Source organism: Pleurodeles waltl, chromosome 3_2 (genome assembly GCF_031143425.1).
Source record: "Pleurodeles waltl isolate 20211129_DDA chromosome 3_2, aPleWal1.hap1.20221129, whole genome shotgun sequence".
Taxonomy (NCBI): domain Eukaryota; kingdom Metazoa; phylum Chordata; class Amphibia; order Caudata; family Salamandridae; genus Pleurodeles; species Pleurodeles waltl.
Window position 1 is genome coordinate 156088540 of NC_090441.1, and position 20476 is coordinate 156109015.

The following is a 20476-nucleotide window of genomic DNA, read 5'->3' on the forward strand; positions in this document are numbered from 1 at the left end:
AAAATGTAACTACCGGGTGAGCCTCGCCACCAACAGGAGCATTTAAGGGCCATGAGCGGTGATTAAATACGTGTCAACAATTAAAGTGTGTGCATTACATCAGGGCTAATTACCATGCTGGATATCTATCTGATGATACCTCCATCTTTCCACCAAGAAACGTAGATCCCTAAATTTTCCTCTGAGAAAGTAAAGGGGTTGAGAACTCTCCCTAACATTTCAGCTACTGTTCTCAGACGTTAACAAGGGCTGAATCAGTCTCCAGCCATGCGCCACAGTACATGGTGGTACTTCCTGAGTATTAATATGCATCTGTATGTGTTTAGAAACACACACATATGTCGCCATTGCCGGGGCACCTCCTTTCTCTCCCCACTAAAAGCAATTTATAGAAATGTTTCTGGTCTCTCGATGGTGATTGGAACCAGCCATATGTGAGGCTTCTTCGGGGAGCTTTGATAGCCTTCCCCACTCTGCCTCCATCTTAGCACATAGAGGACCATGCAGCATGTCTGGGGTGTGGGGCAGGACAACCATGAACGAGTCAAACCGGTGGAGGGGAAGTCAAGGCAGCCAGGTGTGGTTCCCTTTCATGGGAAGTGGGGGCAGGACATAGGTACAAGTCTATTTTGAGAAAGTGGACATCTAAGTAAGTCTGTTTGAGGGTCAGGACGACCAGGCACTAGGTGTGCGTATGGGTTGAGGGGTGGGTCCTACCAAAAAGATTGGGGACTGAAACCTGAGTTGCTGGCTGAATTTAAATTCAAAGATGAATTCAAAGATGTGGTACTACCGCACACGTGCAGAAATCACTGCAGAAAGACTAATATGTACAGTACTTCCCTACTGCTCAAGGCACAACCCACACCCCGCAGTACTTGTGTTTCTGGGTTTGGTACCCCCCGCACAAGGATATCAGTGACTTTCAGGATTAGTGCTTAAGAATGTCATATATCCAGGGCAACTGGAATTATACAAGTTTGTGGACGATGCGTTTTCCATTTTCCACATAATTTTTGATTTGCTGCATTTTCAATAGAAACCATCGCCTGCTATATAATCTGCAGATTTTAATAAAAAAATGTTTCTAGCTCAAACGGATCAAAAGTTACTAAAAGCACAGCAACACATGTTGCCATGCTGGGAAAATGCCTTTGTAAAAGTTGACTAGTCCCCGATAAACGGGTCCCAATGAGGTGAAACGTTTGCACAGTCAGTGTTAACCTGTGTAAAAATGACAAAATAAGAAAATAATACTATCACAAAATGTGCCATATTAGGATACATAATTTGCCTTTTCTTGCCACATAATTTAGCCAACTCTGCTGCATAATATGGTCCTCCCCTTCCACATAATTCAAGTGGCCCTACATATAACAAAGCACTATTGTAGAAAATTTATTTTATTATTTTGCTGCGACTTTGCAGGTGATGGGGGTCATGAAAGCTGCAGCATTTGATGCATGCCGCAGGAGCCACAGTGCAGAGGGAAGAAGCTGGTCCCTCTCTCTGAAATAGGTGTCCCTGCTGCATGCTGAAGGTGTGCTGGGGGAAACATTTAACCTGTTCAAATCTATTTTTACATATATTAGTGCCTTCTAGGATTGCAAAGCCCAGGCAGTGTTACAGCAATAGTTGCCTTCACGGTAACTTGCATCGTTTGCAGGAAGAGGAAGGGAAAGCTTGCAGCGTTATGGGGCAGCTAATTTCTCGTAATGCCCTCGAAGTGCACAGGGTCAGAGTTCTCGCACTTGATCTTGATGCGCCGTCTCCTGCCCTGGGACCTGTAGTTGCAGGCTGGTGGCTTCTCGTTATTGTTCAGCGGGTCGTGGTAGCAGTCGGTGAGGGGGTACTGGTTGTTGCTGAGCACGGACCCATCAGGGCCGGCGCACAGACCCTTGATGGTGCCTGGCGAGGCGTGAATGACGGTGTTGCGGTATTTGCACCCGGTGCGGTCGGTGATTCTGCGATGGGCCATCATATTGTTGCAGTAGTTGTTGTCTCCGCGTTGGACCGTGCTGTCGATGTGTTTCCTCTGGAATGAGGACCAGGACTGCGAGGAGGCCTGCCTGAGGCAGGAGAGAGCGAGGACCACCGCCATCAGCAGGAAGGCGCCGGAAGTCGCTTTTGTGTCAGCCATCTTGAAACAGCAGAACCTGCAGGAGAGAGAGGACAAGGTGAATGAGGAGCAGAACTGACTTTGGGACGCAACAGTCTCACACGCCAGCATCAGAATCTCATTTATGCAGTGGCGGTTCCTCCGTATGGGTGGAGGAGCGTCGCCCGCCCCTGTCAGCCACAACCACTGCAAACCCATTCACAAGGAAAGGATAATAAGCAATGTTTATTATCCTTTCCTTGTGAAAGGGGAGGGGCCTTGTGGGGTGACCTGTGTAGGAGGTTGGACTGGCTTGTAGTGAGTACCAAGGGGTACTTACACTTTGCACCAGGCCCAGGTATCCCTTATTAGTGTAGAGGGGTGTCTAGCAGCTTAGGCTGATAGAAAAGGTAGCTTAGCAGAGCAGCTTAGGCTGAACTAGGAGACGAGTGAAGCTCCTACAGTACCACTGGTGTCACTTGCACAATATCATAAGAAAACACAATACACAGATATACTAAAAATAAAGGTACTTTATTTTTATGACAATATGCCAAAGTATCTCAGTGAGTACCCTCAGTATGAGGATAGCAAATATACACAAGATATATGTACACACTACCAAAATATGCAGTAATAGCAATAGAAAACAGTGCAAACAATGTATAGTCACAATAGAATGCAATGGGGGCACATAGGGATAGGGGCAACAAAAACCATATACTCTAGAAGTGGAATGCGTACCACGAATGGACCCCAAACCTATGTGACCTTGTAGAGGGTCGCTGGGACTGTAAGAAAACAGTGAGGGTTAGAAAAATAGCCCACCCCAAGACCCTGAAAAGTGGGTGCAAAGTGCACCTAAGTTCCCCAAAGAGCATAGAAGTAGTGATAGGGGAATTCTGCAAGGAAGACCAACACCAGCAATGCAACAACAATGGATTTCCTGACGAGAGTACCTGTGGAACAAGGGGACCAAGTCCAAGAGTCACGATCAAGTCGGGAGTGGGCAGATGCCCAGGAAATGCCAGCTGTGGGTGCAAAGAAGCTGCCTCCGGATGGTAGAAGCTGTGGATTCTGCAAGAACGACAAGGGCTAGAAACTTCCCCTTTGGAGGATGGATGTCCCACGTCGTGAAGAGTTGTGCAGAGGTGTTTCCGTGCAGAAAGACCGCAAACAAGCCTTGCTAGCTGCAAGGGTCGCGGTTAGGGTTTTTGGATGCTGCTGTGGCCCAGGAGGGACCAGGATGTCGCCAATTGCGTGAGAAGACAGAGGGGGCGTCCAGCAAGACAAAGAGCCCACTCAGAAGCAAGCAGCACCCGGAGAAGTGCCGGAACAGGCACTACAAAGTGGAGTGAACCAGAGCTCACCCGAAGTTACAAAAGAGGGTCCCACGACGCCGGAGGACAACTCAGGAGGTCGTGCACTGCAGGTTAGAGTGCCGGGGACCCAGGCTTGGCTGTGCACAAAGGAAATCCTGGAAGAGTGCACAGGAGCGGGAGCAGCTGCAAAACACGCGGTTCCCAGCAATGCAATCTAGCGTGGGGAGGCAAGGACTTACCTCCACCAAACTTGGACTGAAGAGTCACTGGACTGTGGGAGTCACTTGGACAGAGTTGCTGAGTTCAAGGGACCTCGCTCGTCGTGCTGAGAGGAGACCCAGAGGACCGGTGATGCAGATCTTTGGTGCCTGCGGTTGCAAGGGGAAGATTCCGTCGACCCACTGGAGATTTCTTCGGAGCTTCTAGTGCAGAGAGGAGGCAGACTACCCCCACAGCATGCACCACCAGGAAAACAGTCGAGAAGGCGGCAGGATCAGCGTTACAAGGTCGCAGTAGTCGTCTTTGCTACTTTGTTGCAGTTTTGCAGGCTTCCAGCGTGGTCAGCAGTCGATTCCTTAGCAGAAGGTGAAGAGAGAGATGCAGAGGAACTCTGATGAGCTCTTGCATTCGTTATTTAAGGAATTCCCAAAAGCAGAGACCCTAAATAGACAGAAAAGGATGTTTGGCTACCTAGGAGAGAGGATAGGCTAGCAACACCTGGAGGAGCCTATCAGAAGGAGTCTCTGACGTCACCTGCTGGCACTGGCAACTCAGAGCAGTCCAGTGTGCCAGCAGCACCTCTGTTTCCAAGATGGCAGAGGTCTGGAGCACACTGGAGGAGCTCTGGGCACCTCCCAGGGGAGGTGCAGGTCAGGGGAGTGGTCACTCCCCTTTCCTTTGTCCAGTTTCGCGCCAGAGCAGGGCTGGGGGATCCCTGAACCGGTGTAGACTGGCTTATGCAGAAATGGGCACCATCTGTGCCCATGAAAGCATTTCCAGAGGCTGGGGGAGGCTACTCCTCCCAAGCCCTAACACCTTTTTCCAAAGGGAGAGGGTGTAACACCCTCTCTCTGAGGAAGTCCTTTGTTCTTCCTTCCTGGGCCAGGCCTGGCTGGACCCCAGGAGGGCAGAAACCTGTCTGAGGGGTTGGCAGCAGCAGCAGCTGCAGTGAAACACCAGGAAAGGCAGTTTGGCAGTACCCGGGTCTGTGCTAGAGACTCAGGGGATCATGGAATTGTCTCCTCAATGCCAGGATGGCATTGGGGTGACAATTCCATGATCTTAGACATGTTACATGGCCATGTTCGGAGTTACCATTGTGACGCTATACATATGTTGTGACATATGTATAGTGCACACATGTAATGGTGTCCCCGCACTCACAAAGTCCGGGGAATTTGCCCTGAACAATGTGGAGGCACCTTGGCTAGTGCCAGGGTGCCCACACACTAAGTAACTTAGCACCCAACCTTTACCAGGTAAAGGTTAGACATATAGGTGACTTATAAGTTACTTAAGTGCAGTGGTAAATGGGTGGCAAAAGAAATGCTGCAGCCCATAGGGATCTCCTGGAACCCCAATACCCTGGGTACCTCAGAACCATATACTAGGGAATTATAAGGGTGTTCCAGTATGCCAATGTAAATTGGTGAAATTGGTCACTAGCCTGATAGTGACAATTTGGAAAGAAATGAGAGAGCATAACCACTGAGGTTCTGGATAGCAGAGCCTCAGTGAGACAGTTAGTCATAACACAGGTAACACATAAAGGGCACACTTATGAGCACTGGGGCCCTGGCTGGCAGGGTCCCAGTGACACATGCAACTAAAACAACATATATATAGTGAAATATGGGGGTAACATGCCAGGCAAGATGGTACTTTCCTACAACCTGGACGAGGGGAGTGCACTCCCCTCAGAGCGCATGTGTGTATGGCCAACTGTCTCCGGCCGGCCAAACACACATGCGCAATAGGCTGTCTCCAGCCCAGCGATTGTGTTGCCAGGCTGGAGAGAGCATGCACAGGCTCCCAGTCTGCTGGGGAGCGCCGTGGCTGGGCGCTCCCAACCAATCCTGACACTGCACTGAGCGGCATCAGAATTAGCGCAGGGCAGGCTGGGAGCCTGTGCCTGGAGTCTGCAGGAGAAGAGCAGTGTGATGGTGGCGGTACGGGAAGATAAGTGTATTTTTTATTTTTTTTATTTTATTTATTCCTTCCCATGTCCCCCCCCTGCGCCGCCCTGCCCCCTTTATAACATGCGAGCCGTGACTGCATTTATGTACGTCAAACCCCTCACTCTGCCGTCTGATTAAATGGACCCCTGGACGTGTTTGCTACTTGTAGGTAGAAAAGTGCTATGCCATATAGCACGGATCCTCTGAAGCTCCCAGTGTTAAGTAGGATATCGGGGAAGTAAAGCGACCTCAGACCCAAGTGTCCGATGCACCAAACATAGGCACAAAATCGTACTGGAAAAGGTACTTGGTCCAAGCTCCAAGAAACAGCTGGAGCAGAGGACTAAAGAGAGGGAGTGCAGCCAGATTACATCAGAAGCTGCTTCTGACCAATGAGAAGCAAGAAAAGGAGAGTGACCGGGGAAACTTACCAATGGTAAGTTATTGGAAGCCTGTGGGTGGGCTAAAAGCCCTTTTTAGGATTTTTTTTAAAAATACAAAAGATTTCACACCAGCACATGCGCTGTGCACACAAAAGTTAACAAGCATTTGTAATGCAATGTGTCTTGAATTTGCTCCAGTTAGAGCTATTGGCGCTGCTAATTCCTCACTAGGCTTTTCTTGCCACATAAATTGAAAATGAAAAATAAAACAGTTGACATAAACAAGCTAATTCAAAGCGCATTGGCCGCCATGAGCACGAAGAAGAAACACAAAAAGAAAAAGAAGTTCGCTCACAGTCAAACATATCGCCAATCATACAATATCCATGTAACGGAGAGTCTGCAAGGCGGTAACAAAACCGCCCCAAGGAGGGACAAACGTAAAGCATTTACCAAAGTATAACAAAGGATTTTTGAAAGGCAAGCCCAAGAACAACTAAAAGTGATGGGCATGCGGAGGGTGTGGTTAAAAGCCCAGAACACTTACAACAGGTCAAAGCGCTTGCATGCTCGACCTAACAAGATGCTGACATGGCAGCAAACCTTAAATTTGGCACTCTTACAACAGCTTTTCCACGGATGGTCATGCCTCCTTAGTACCAACTTTATGGCTTTCAGTCCACCGTACTTAAACAAAGACACTATGGGCCTGATTGCGCATTGTACTTGCAGGGAGGTAAATCCACATGTAAAAATAACGTTACCATGAGCTAACATGGCACCTGTATCATGCTTTTACCAGTTAAGCGCCATGCAATGGGGTATTACCATTTAGGAACGGTTGGTTAACCGCATGGAGTACCCAGTTGCATGGGGATTAATGCACACGTTTACCACCTGCTGCTCACTCTATGTGAAGTGGGGTTGGAGGGAGAGGTGAGGGGGGAGATGGGGAAGCTATGTCCTGAAATAGGAAGCATTGTATGCACAGCTCCCCTGTCAGAAAAAAAACAGAGACACGGTTACTGCAACCAAAGCCCCGTGATTTTTCCGGGTGGAATTACCACCCAATAAAACTGAGTCCAGTGTGCCAGCCCACTGAGAATAAGGCTCAGTGGGATCCATACATTAATTCCGCCACGCCTGGCTCATGATCAGGGCCTGTGAACCTTGTTCAGATGCTACTCGCCTCCTCAGGGGTAGTAAGCGCTATATAAATACTAGTACAATACAATACAATTCTGATCCGAGTTTAAAGATGGTTGCACACAAGCACCGATGCACACTATATCTGGGTTTAGAAAGAGTGACACCTGACTCCAGCTTTCCTGTGGCTGATTTCCTGGCTTTTAAAGGGGACGTGTACTTTTACTCACAGTGCCTGTAAAGCTAGGGAATAATTATCTACATAAAAAGAACACAACCATTTCTGGAACAATCAGACAGAAAAAACATCCATCTGACAAGTAAGAAATCAGTTGTTGATGTGTCCATCTACGTCATCTGGCCACGCCTACCAACGCAATAATTAAAGGGGTAACCAGACACCCGTGCGGAAAAGTGCAGTGTGCTGGTGCCCCCACGGCCAGTGCCAGGGTTTGGTGCCGGGGGAGGGTGAATTCCTGGGTGAGAGAAACCGGATTACACAACATCAGACACCACCACAGGTTTTAGAATTTCTCGACGAAATAGTGCACATGAGGACGTGTTTTGCAGACTGTGTTTTTTTTTACAACAAACATGCCTCTCAAAGGTTGGTAGGGGCTGGGCCATGTCAGTCAAACAGATGTTCAGCAGACCGGAGCCCTAAAACCTTTTGAATTAAGAAAAATCTATCATCATACGGAAAATGTGTCCACATGGGTAAAAGGAACCAAAAAAAAAAAACGCGGTGTGGTTGTGCAGTTGTGTTTGTCATCGCAGCTTTAGTTGTCAGAGCCGGCGGTGACATGAAGGCGCATTGTACTAACTCCGCTCTGAGGGTAAAACCTTGTGTAACCTTCACAACCCCGACCCCCCTTCAGGAAACACTTCCCCCTGCTCCCCGGGAGTTTTACACTCAACAGGCGCTCTCAGGACAGACGAGGCCGGTTCCCAGCAGCCTCGGGGCGGGCACTTCCTTTAGGGTGACCACCCGTCCGTATAATTTTCACGGACTGCCCGTAATTTCGCCCTGCAGTCCGTTGTCCGTGATGAAAGGCTTCACGGACTGCATTTGTCTGTAATTTTAGCCTTTCACCAAAAGGACAATGGAGGGCAAGGCGAAATTACAGACAGGTTAGTTCCGGAAGCTGGACAGAAAGGCAGGGGGTCTCCTGTGCTATGAGGGAGGGAGGGGCCGACAGATAAGAAAAGGCCTTCTTGCCAGGGGGTCTCCTTCCCTAAAGACATGCAAATGTGGGCAATCTGCAAATGCAAAGGGGCTTGGAAACCTCCCTTGAATTTCACCAAAGGAGTCACTGGAAGCTTTCTGATGGCAAAGGCATTTTCTTTTAGAGAGGTACCTTAAGGGTGTTCCAAGGTGGACTGTGTGGTTTTAATGGAGTGTTATAAAGAATGTTAGTAATATGTATAAACTGCATATTATTCAAATCTGTATTTGAGAAGCACTTTTTTAAATTTAACCGAAATGTATTCGCACATTTTGTAGCAGCCTATATTATGATGTAATTGTATTTATATAGTGCTTACTACCCCGGACAAGGCGTCAAATGCATGTTTAAAATAAGGACTTTACACATTCACAGTTCTTTCAGGGACATCAGAACCTTATAGTACTAACAAACATTGGCAAAGCCAATAGGTCTCGTCTACGAAAGAGATATTGGCTTTGCTAATGTGTTTTAGCCATGTTATACACCAGAGTGGCTGCTGTTCAGCATGGCTAAAAGTTAGTGGCATAGTAGTGTGGAGTGGAATAGAGTGGCATAGGAGCAGTGGCGTAGTGGTGCAGAGTACAGTGCAGTGGGTTACAGTGCAGTTGTGTAGAGTGCATTGGCGTAGAGTGCAGTGAGTGGCGTAGGGTGCCGTGGCGTGGGACAGAGTAGAGTGACATAGAGTGCAGTGGAGTAGAGTGGCATACAATAGAGTGGCAGAGAGTGCAGTAGTGTAGAGTGGTGCAGTGGCATAGAGTGTAGAGTAGACTTGTGTGGTAGAGCGCAGTGGCGTAGTGTAGAGTGGTGCAGTGCACAGTAGAGTATAGTACTGTAGAGTGCAGTCACGTAGAGAGGAGCGATGCAGAGTAGAGTGGTGTACAGTATAGTGGCAGAGAGTGCAATGTTCCAGAGTAGAGTGTCAGTGCAGTGATGTAGAGTGGCACAGAGAGCAGTGGTGTAGAGTACAGTAGTGCAGAGTAGAGGGCAGTGGCGTACAGTGCAGTTGTTTAGAGTGCATTTGCACAGAGTGCAGCGGCATAGAGTGGCATGGGGCAGAGTAGCATAGAGTGCTGTGGAGTAGAGTGGCAATCAATAGAGTGGCAGAATGCAGTAATGCAGAGTGGTGCAGTGTCAGAGTGCAGAGTAGACTCGTGGCATAGAGTGCAGTGGCATAGAGTGGTGCAGAGTGGAGTATTGTAGAGTGGTGCAGTGCAGAGTACAGTATAGTGCCTAGAGTGCAGTGGCATAGAATGCAGTGGCACAGAGTGCAGTAGCATAAAGTAGATTGTTTCACAGTAGAGTGAAGTGGAGAGGTGCAGGGTAGAACGGAGTTGCATAGAGTGGCATAGAGTGTGATGGCATAGAGTAAAGTGTTGTAGAGTGCTGTGGCATAGAGTGCAGAGGTGCAGAGTAGATTAGAGTGATGTACAGTGTATTGATGTAGAGTGCAGGGGCATAGAGTTGAGTGTTATAGAGTAAAGTGCACTAGCATAGAGTGTATTAACATAGAGTGCAATGGCGTACAGTGCAGTGTTGCAGAGTGGCATAGAGTGGAGTTGTGTGGCCCAGACTGGAGTGGTATAGCATGCAGAGGAGTAGAGCACAGTGGTGCAGAGTGGCGTGAAGTGCATTGGCACAGAGTAGAGTGGTACAGAGTAGAGTAGAGAGCCATAGTGTGAAGTAGCTTAGAGTGCAGTGGCATAATGTGAAGTGGTTCAGAATGGAGAAGAGTGCAGTGGCGTAAAGTGGAGTGATAAAGAGTAGGGTGCAGTGGTGTGGAGTGGTGCAGAGCAGAGTGGAGTGGAGTATGCATGGTGTGGTAACACACTGCCATTACAGACAACACATTTTTTTTATTGAAATTAGCATTACATTGCACAGATATACAGTTTTTTTCAAATCAAAATATACTGTGCACAGATGATGATGTGTGGAAATTGCATCACCTAATGCAATGATTTGTTTCATATAAAGGAATTTGTTTCCAGCACAGTTCAGAATTAACAAAAATGTGCTTCACTTGATCTCCTAATTCTGATTTATTCTGAAGTTTATTTAAATGTTTTCATTTGATGGAAAAAAAAACTCTTACTGAACCCCAGGATCCAGCAAGATTGTTGCATAAATCCTCCCACTTTGAAGTCAGAGAAAGAAAAGTAAACACTAAGTTCCCACTGAAGACAGAGCCCGACATTTGACTTTGTTCTTTGAATGCACAGCAAATCTAGCCCCTGCTCACTCTTCACAAGCACGAACAGCAGAGCATTGCACCAAAAGAGTTTGCCAAGGTGGATAAGTGTTGCTTGTTCAACCACTTGACAGTGCCTCTTCTGTTTCTCTCCTGTGTGGAGAGACAATTCCCCAGGTACCCAATACCTTCCGATAGTCTTGGTGAACCCATCTTGTCTGATTTTAGGAATTGTCCCACCTTGGTCTTCTTTTCCTTATTTATCCACTTCTTAGCAACAACCCTTTGAATCACTTGCTGTGGATCTCCCATTTGATATCCATTTCATCCTCCTCTTTTATTAGCTTTGATTGGTAGTCCGGGCTCCCATTTCTGAGATAAATGTAGAGTCCCAGATATACACTCTAGTGCTGTGAGACTGCAGGCAAGTTGTGGGTACCTCACATCCTGGCATTAGGTGTGAGACTGTCACCCACACCATTTGCCCTGCCTCTTTAAAGATTTTTTAGGTTTAACATCCATGGGCAGTCGGGGTAAGCCATATGTTTTTTTAAACTAGCATAAGGTTAATTACCTTAATGTTTCCCAAACTGTTTGCTAGGGGTTTTAAAATGTTTAGAAACATAATAAAAATTTAGCTGTTCAAGAAAGATTGGGTAGATTTGGGTAGGGGTGATGGCCTTGCCACAGTACTGAAGGGCATTCATTTACTACTGAACAAGAACCTAATGTGACACGTGAATGTAGCATACCAGGAGGCAATCCCAAAAAGACCACAGTGAATAAATAGTGCTATGTTAAAAAAGAGTAAATAAGTGCACTGACAACATAGTGAGGCATGGCCTCTCTCGCGTGTGTCTGTAAAACTGATGTTTGTTCTTGAATTTTTGTCCTGAATTTTGACCCTTTGTCCTGAATTTTTTACAGTCCTGTCCAGAATTTTCCTCCTCAATGCCAGGTGGTCACCCTACCTTCAACTCTGCTGGGACAATCCGTGTCTGAGGGGCGCTGTGCACTTCACAGGACTGTAGGACCGGCACTTCAAAGCGGGACTGCTGTGCGTTCAACAGGACAGCGCCAGCACTGCACGGAAGGACACATGCACTTTAACTGGACAGCGCCAGCACTGCACTGAAGGACACCTGCACTTTAACTGGACAGCGCCAGCACTGCACGGAAGGAGAACTGCACTTTAACAGGACAGCACCAGCAATGCACGAAAGGACACCTGCACTTTAACTGGACAGCGCCAGCACTGCACAGAAGGACACCTGCACTTTAACTGGACAGCGCCAGCACTGCACGGAAGGACAACTGCACTTTAACTGGACAGCGCCAACACTGCACGGAAGGGCAATTGTACTTTAACTGGGCAGCTCCAGCACTGCACGGAAGGACAACTGCACTTTAACTGGACAGCACCATCACTTCACGGAAGGGCAACTGTACTTTAACTGGACAGCACCAGCACTGCACGGAAGGACAACTGCACTTTAACTGGACAGCACCAGCACTGCACGGAAGGAGAACTGCACTTTAACAGGACAGCACCACCACTGCACGGAAGGGCAACTGTACTTTAAATGGGCAGCACCAGCACTTCACGGAAGGGCAACTGCACTTTAACTGGACAGCACCAGCACTTCACGGAAGGGCAACTGTACGTTAACTGGGCAGCACCAGACCTGCACAGCACGGCAACTGTACTTTCAGTTGGCCAGTAGCAGCACTGCACAGCACGGCATCTGTACTAGCACTGCACAGGACGGCAACTGCACTTTCAGCTGGCCAGAAGCAGCACTGCACAGCTCGGCAACTGTACTTTCAGCTGGCCAGTAGCAGCCCTGCACAGCACCGCATCTGTACTAGCACTGCACAGCACGGCAACTGCACTTTCAGCTGGCCAGTAGCAGCCCTGCACAGCACGGTATCTGTACTAGCACTGCACAGCACGGCAACTGAACTTTCAGCTGGCCAGTAGCAGCTCTGCACAGCACGGCATCTGTACTAGCACTGCACAGCACGGCAACTGCACTTTCAGCTGGCCAGTAGCAGCTCTGCACAGCAGGGCTGCTGGAATTTCGAGTGAAAGGTAGCTGCACTTCTCTGTATGGCTGGTGTGCTGTGACCTGGTCAGTACCAGCATGCCTCGGGTGGGGAGCTGCATTTTTCCAGAAGAGAAGGGATTGCAGATTCCAACTGGACAGAGCAGACACTCCTCAGCAGGGCTGATTTCTTAGAAGAGTGTATTCACACTTTTCAGCAGGATCGCAGTACTACTGTCAAGAAACAAAGCAGTACTTTCAGGACGGATTCTGTGTTTCCAATGAGTATGTGTTAGCATACCTTGGAGGTTGTTCTGCTTATGACTTGACAGAAACTGCACTGTTCAGCAGTGCTGTTGTACCTTCAAGTGGACAGTGCCATCACCTTTGAGCTGGTGCACACTGAACTGGACAGCATCAATACCAAGGCACCAGTACTGGTGAGGCCGTACTAACACTTATCAGCAGAGCTCCGGTACCTTCTCTAACGCAGCCTCAGAAATTACCTGCAGCACTGTTAGTGCCTGCACACTTCACCTAGTTGGATGTACTTTTTAGGTCTGGCCTAGAAACACACAGCGGCACAGTATATAACATCACACAACAGCAAGTCCACCACGTGACAATGCAGCACAACAATCACAGCACGTGACGTACCATGCCAGCACAAGATGAAGTACAGCCAATTACAGGGCTTCACTTCCTGGCAACGCTGATGACAGCAAAAAACAAAACGTCACATCCGGGGACAGCGCATCACATGACACCAAAAAACACCCCACCACAGTACAACTTGGGAGTATGTGAAACGCAACCTCACAACATGTACAACAGCAGTTCATGAGATATCATTGCACGAAACACCGAACTACAGCACTGCAAATCACTACACAAACATATCAGAATAATTTAACACAATGTCAGCTCGCTAATGCTGGAGCCACAAAGTCGACATGAGCCTCTGTGCTGCCCCAGAGGGGAGTGTTGGGCCGTGAGACAATCACAGATGACAAACTACTGTGCTAATAGGCTAACACTACCCTTTGCACCACCCCACATTGATAATAACGTGATTTTCAGAAGAAAATCACAGTCGTTAACTATAATACATATTTGGATAAAATAAATGATAATGAAGCATACACATGCGCGGGCAAAATCTGCCAGATGCCCGTCCAGAAAAATCAAAGTGAAGTCTGCTGTTAGGCAGCAGGACACCGTCCAGTCATGGATATCAAAATGTATCTTCAGTGTTAAGTCCTGTTATAATTTATTTACTTTGTGTTTGGTGACTAGGGGCCAGATGTAGAACGCGTTTTGCATGGCGCAAACAGTGAAAATCGCAGTTTGTGCCATGCAAAACGCACATCGCAATGCACATTCCCATTTTGCGAGTCGGTACCGACTCGCAATTTCCGATTGGCTAAACCGATTTTTGCTACATCTGGCCCTTGATGTCATTGCATGCAGCCTAATAGCGACTTCACTGAACAATCATTCTACGGGGGTTGTGTACACGTCCTCTGCCTATAACGTACATAGGATAGTCAAAAAAGAAATTGTGATTCGTGCAGGAGAAATTGTGCGTTGTTTGTTGCACAAAGGAGAATTTAAATGGCAAGAATCGGGGGCTGCAGTCATCCTGCCCTGTCCTCTGCCTGTGGAGACAGCTCCAAGTGATGCATGAACTGTGCTCTCCATGGACTCTATTTGCTAGGCTCATTGATGCATACATTCTTGCAGTTGGCTGCTAAATACAGTCTCTGCAGTGTTTATAACAAACAACACTTTTGAAATAGGCCAGGCCTATTGGCTTTGCCAATTCTTGTATAACACTAGTATAGGCACTAGTCAGAAGAGATGTTGTGACAGTATCAAGAGGCAAACATTAAGAAGCAGCACTGAGAAAGGGGCTGGGCTCCACCCTATGTTGATGTTAAAGTCTACAAGATTTTATTGGGCAGACATTGTGTGCTTCCACTGAAAAAGAGTGCTTATGTTGCAAACATTATCAATACAGTAGGCCCACGCGGGCTCATTGGGGGACAGTAATCAAGGCTATCCCCTTGATTTGTTCGTTGGAATAAGTTATGTCAAAAGACATGGGTCTGTTATAAAATGTTATGACAAAGCCATTAGGCTTGACTTATTTATGGTTCAATACATATGCAAAAGCATTAAAGCAATTGGCCTGTAAAGAGGCTTTGTTATTACACTATGTTAAAGCCTGTAGATAGGCATTTTGCTACGTGTTATCTCACATATTATCAAAGTAGACACGGGGGTTTGGTGTTGTTACCTGTATGCATTTCTATACTGCATGTTTGTCATGTCCGATCACATGTACACATATGCCTAAAAGTTAGTGCTTTTCAATGCCAGGGCTGATAGACAAGCCCTTTAGTTTTTAAATACCTCTTTTCATTAGTCTCAGTTATTTTCTTTCCTTCTCCTATTTTTGTTTTCTTTATTGTTTTAATTTCTCGCAGTTCTCCAGGCAGTGCACCGTGATCCATACATCCACTGCTTCTAAACACGCAACCTTCTTGTGATGGCATTGTCCTTGGTGTGTCAATGTTTCACCTTTCCAAGATGACAAGATGGACACATCTTTTAAACGTGGTGGCCATGTTGGAACTTAAAAGGAATGATACATTTTGCACAATACCATTTCAAGATGGCCATCTAATGCAATGTCTACGTTTTTTTGGCTGATTTTTTTAATGCAAGCATTTTTTTACCTTTTTCTGCTTGTATTCTTTTAATATATCTTGCATATCCTTGTTGGTTTTCTGTGTGTATTTTACTGTTGATGAGTGAATGCAATAATGAGTCATTGGGCGGATAGATGCAGAAGTGGAAGAATAAGCAAGTGTATGTATGATGAGTTCAGTGCCTAAACTCATGAGTGGCTAAACAGGCACGTTCAGTTAGTTATAAGTCCGACCTAGTGGCATTAGCAATGCTAGTTCTTAAAAGACAGTAGGAATGTCTCCAAAGGTTCCTGCGTTTTTAATAAAAGAGCACGGACATTCTCCGCAGAGCTTCTGTGTCTTAAGTATAACACCACCAGACATTCTCAGCTGCGGTCTAGGCCCTCAGTTGGAGATCACATAACTTTACTGTTGTGCTTTCATTACACAGGCCTGCACTTCTCAGAAAGACTGATGTATTTTCAGTTGGACAGTACAAACTCTCTCCACAAGGAGGTGTACTTCCTGTGGCGCTGTGTTTGCAGTTGGACAGTACCAGCGCCAGATGTACTTTTCAGACTTTAACTCGACTGTTGTCCTTTACATGAGAATTCGCTGTCCTCTCGGCGGAGGTTCCTTTCTTTGAACGTGCAGGATGTCCCGGTGTTAAATGGACGGGACCAGCTCTTTCGATAGGGCTGCTGTACTGGGGACCTCCGCTCTCAGCCAGGCTGCTGCATAGCTCAACAGCAGAAGCACATATTCTCCTCGGCATTAGTGGGGAGGAAGTGCGCGGGGGTGGGGCTGGGGATGAGATGGCGGGGGTGTACGAGCAGCAGCAAGGGCGCTAGGGCGTAGTGGGGTGCTCAGACTCCCCGGTGGTGGTGGGGGGTGGGGGGGCAAAGGTGGTGATCAAATGGCAGCAAGGGGACCCGGGTGCGACTTGTGGTTGCTAGGGTGCACTATGGGTCCTCCAACTCCACGGAGGTGCCCTATACGTAGACGGGGTGCGCAGGCAACACCAGGGGTGCTTGGGGTGCAAAAAGAGGTGTTCAGACAATTTTGGGGAGTTTCCGGAGCAGCAGGGGTGCCCTCTGGTGCACGTGGGTGGATGTGCTGCATTGGAGGGGCGCTGGCTGCATCCCGAGGCGCTGCAACAGGGTTACAGCTGGAATGCAGAGGGTGTAGTGGGGTCACCATAGATAATGGGGCGGACGTTTTGGGTACAAGCTGCATCAGGCTGGTCATTCTAAATTAGGGGTGTTCGGACTACATTGTGGTGTCTTCTCTGCAGCGGCGAAGGGTGAGGTGTGTCCAACGTGCGTCCGGGTCTCAGAGGCGGGACTCGGGGTGCAGCAGGGCTGCCCGGTTGTGATAGGGGTGCATAGGGTGCAGGCGGAGGGGGTTTCGGGACGGACAGGAAGGGTACTCAGGCAGGAGGACGGTTGTTGTTCAAGCTCCAGGAGTGGTGCAAAGGGCCCCAAAATGGGCCTGTGGTGCGCTGTGGCAGAGCCACGGAGAAGTCTTGAGGGGCAGAGGGGGTGCAGCAGGGGTCCCCCGACCAGTGGCAACGGTGCTGGGGATCTTACCTGCGGGAGGGGCTCCCTCAGGCTGCGGGGACGGATATCTGGGTGCGGTTGGGAGCCAGGCAGCGCTGTGGAGCTCAAAGTCCAGGCTGCGGCAAGACTCGGGCGCCGCTCTCACTAAGAGCCAGATGTTGATATTGGGAAGGCGGCTGTGGGGCGGATTAACAGTAACTCTGCTGGAGCTCTCTATCCCGCCTCCTTGGTAACGGAGGCTGACATTGGACAGAGACTGCATCTGGGACATCCAATCAGCCGCAAGCTGATGACCTGAAGGATGGGCGAGGCTGAGCAGCGGGGACAAAACAAGGGAAGTGGCACAAAGTCCACAGCCGAGGAGTGACCGGCCCAACAAGCGGCCCCGGGCAGAAGCGGCCATCAGGGCAGGCCGTGCCCATAGTAGCCTGGGTCACGGAACTATTGTTGTCACGTGGGCTGGAGGGGGGGTGCAGATGAGATCATGCCTGGGAGTAAAAGCACAAGCATAACCTGAACCACATATACACACTTATCAAAACATGGATGATGTCAGGGGTTTTGGATTTTTATTCTAGCCACAGTAAACAAATATCATACAGCAGGCCTTTCAAACGCATGGAACATGACCTTCGCATGCATCAGTGGAAGCGTCCTTCACACACACAGGCGGAAGCGAAGCCAATTTATTCATTATTGGACCACATGTGCAAGCTTTTGGGGTGCTAGGTGGTGAATATGCAGTTTGTACCCCTGTAATTAAGTTTTAAGCTTCTGGTTAATTCCACGATGTGTGCCGCCATCAAATTCATTAACTCAATCTGGACATCAGGTTTGTCTGATTGAAAGTTCAGCACTTCATTTGGTTGTTGTAACATAGTTAAGAATGACCCCCTCCCCCCCACTGTTTAGTGTGGTACATGTGCGTACCTACTAGTGACGGTGATTCCGTTTCGTTTGTAGATGATAACGTGAAGGGTGACAAAGAGCGTTGACATCATTTGGAGTTGGACTTTTTACCCTGTTTCCGTGACCTGTCAAGGGATTAACCACTGGGGTTAATTTGGGAAACATTATTTGGCTTGAGTTTTGAGATGGCGTGGTGGCGCTCGCTTAACCTTCGTTTCCTCGTCCTGATTTCTACTCAGCTGAGGGGTTACTGGGACTTCTTCATGGTCGTTCCTTTCTTGTTCATTATGAAAGGAGGGTGTGAAGGGACCTCGGTTGTGGCCCGGAGACTGGAGACATATTGTTTTGCATTCCAGGGCTTGTCATAAATCAGAGTTATTTGATATTGACAATGAGCGAGTCCAGGAGCCATCTTTCTGGATCTCCTGAGTCCTGTTGCTGGGATGACTGTCTATAGCCGTATCTCCAACCTTGCTCTCCTCCTTATACTGTATATGTCACCTTTGTTCTCCTCACCAGCTCTTGAAGTCCTGTCATCTGCCTCTGGTGTGTTTGTTCTCTGTGATGGCGTGCTTACATGTACCTGAGCGGCTACCTGTATTGATTTACCATTTGGGATGGGCCCAAGCGGGGTAGATATTCCTGCTTTGTCTTCTACCACAGGCAACAACAACTGGGATCCGCCTACCCCGGGAAGCCCTGTCTGGGTTGTTCCATTCCAGTGCTTAATTTGTGCTTGTTGTTTCCGGCGCTTATTCTTCGGCCTCAAGCATTTACTGCGAGCAAAAGACACATATGGGTCAGACGGAGGAAGAGAAAAACGAAAAAGCGTCACAAAGGGAGCAAATAGAAAGCTGCAGGATTGAGCTGAAGGGGCAGGGAGTGGCTTTATAGGGATTGAAGAGGCCCGAGATGGCTTCAGGACTGCGCCGCCTCAGTTTTCCGTGGTCCGAAATTTAATTGCAGCAGAAGCGTGTAGGAGGAGGGATTTGGGCACCTGCACCTTTTTATTTACAAATTAAGCACTGTTTTCAAATTGCCTGTTTTAGGGAATTTAAGTCATTATCCGTTTTCTGGGGAGTGATAGGGCAAGATAGGCCAGGTACCTCCTCTGGCGTGGCATATATGGCGGCCACTGGGTCTTTTAAGAAAGAGAATTTCTGCTGAGGATGTATTTTCCCAAAGTATGAAACGAATAATTCAGAAGACGGTGCTGCAACGAACCTTTTTGTTTTTTCTCCTTTTTTAACAAAATGAATCTGAGTCTTTTGGCGAAGCTCGCAGGTTGGTGGTTGGCAAGACCTGCCCGATCTCATTCTTTTTGTTATGAAGTGTTTAGTAATAAGTTTCTGTTGCTGCTGCAATCATTGATCCCAACTCTCCTGGAACGCCTATTTCTGGTTCTCTCTTCTGAGCCTCAGATGATCTATTTGCCTTCCTCCTCTGTTTATGGGAGTTTGGCAATAATAGTCAATGAAGTCTGCTGGTCTTTCCTTTTTTGCGAACAGACTGCGCTGCCTCTAATTGCGTCGCCTCCTCAAGGCTGCCAGCGAGCACTACAAGGGTCGGTGGACGAAGGTGAATGTTCGAGGGGGATGGCCCAGGGGCCTTCGTCGCGTCACCTCCTCAAGGCTGTCAGGCACCATGGGGGGCACAAGCATGCGGCCTAATCTGCATTACTTTATCCCCAATGGTCAAGGGCCAGTGGTCAGAGGTGGTGGCCCCGGGGCCCAGGGCAGCTCTTGTAAGCCAAGTGGGCTGGGGGGTGAACAACCGTTGTGGGGGACGATCCAGCTGCAGAGTCGGGGTGCTCGCCTGCTTCCACAAGCCGCACCCAGGCTGGGCCGTCTCCATGGACCGGGGCTCTAGCCTGGAGCTCAGTCAGCCCCCCCGGCTGCGGAGACTGACTGCTGCGGCCTCTGCCTGCACGCCCACCTTCGCCACTTGTCTGGAACTTGAGCTTGGACTGGTCTTAATCCAGTGAAACCTCCTGTCCCTCGCTGTCCAGTAGAAAAAGCTATGGTAATTGGGGTGCCGGGACAACGGGGCGACTGTCAGATCGCCCCTGTCACACCTCAGCTTCCGGGTCTGCATTCTCCCCAGGCCTCCTCTGCCCTCCTCTGCGCTCCTCTGCACTCGCCTGCCAAAGCCACCAATCCTCCAATCCTCCAGGCCCCGGGCCCCAGACTCCGAGCTCAATGTACGAGGGGGGCGCGGGCTGGCAGGTGCAGGATGCAGGGCTGCGGGATGTTTCATGCTGCAAGGTGTAATACGATTACCAAGTACTGTTGCTTACAACCTCGGTTCTGAATGGGCCGGGGCGGTCCTGGGTTTAGTCCGCCTTTCACCGGCAGGCAAGCAGGCAGTAATGTCCTGGGTTCTCCTCGGGTTCCTCGGTTATCCTCGAGCGCCGATCGCGGGTAGCGATACACAGCAGCCTCCACAACGGCTACTGCAGCCGCTGCACACGTCAGCACACAACAGCACGTCAGCGGTGTCTGTGTACGTGTATACAGGGCATGGATCACATGGGCATCAGAAGTGCAAGCTTCTCGCACACACAGAACTGCTATCACACTGGCATCTGTGGCGCAAGCATCACTTGCACACACAGGGCATGGATCACATGAGCATCAGAAGTGCAAGCTTCTCTCGCACACAAAGAACTTCCGTCACAATGGCATCTGCAGTGCAAGCTTCACTTGCTCACACATAACATGGATCACA

General features: G+C 48.7%; 1 long non-coding RNA gene across 1 annotated transcript; it reads right to left on the reverse strand.

Annotated features, from left to right (window-relative positions):
- Positions 1-1387: 1387 nt before the first annotated feature.
- On the reverse strand, positions 1388-17050 carry LOC138286613 (uncharacterized). Its single transcript, XR_011202024.1, has 2 exons — positions 16871-17050; positions 1388-2156 (listed from the first exon to the last, which is right to left on the reverse strand). It is a non-coding gene; the product is annotated as an uncharacterized lncRNA (long non-coding RNA).
- Positions 17051-20476: the final 3426 nt, after the last annotated feature.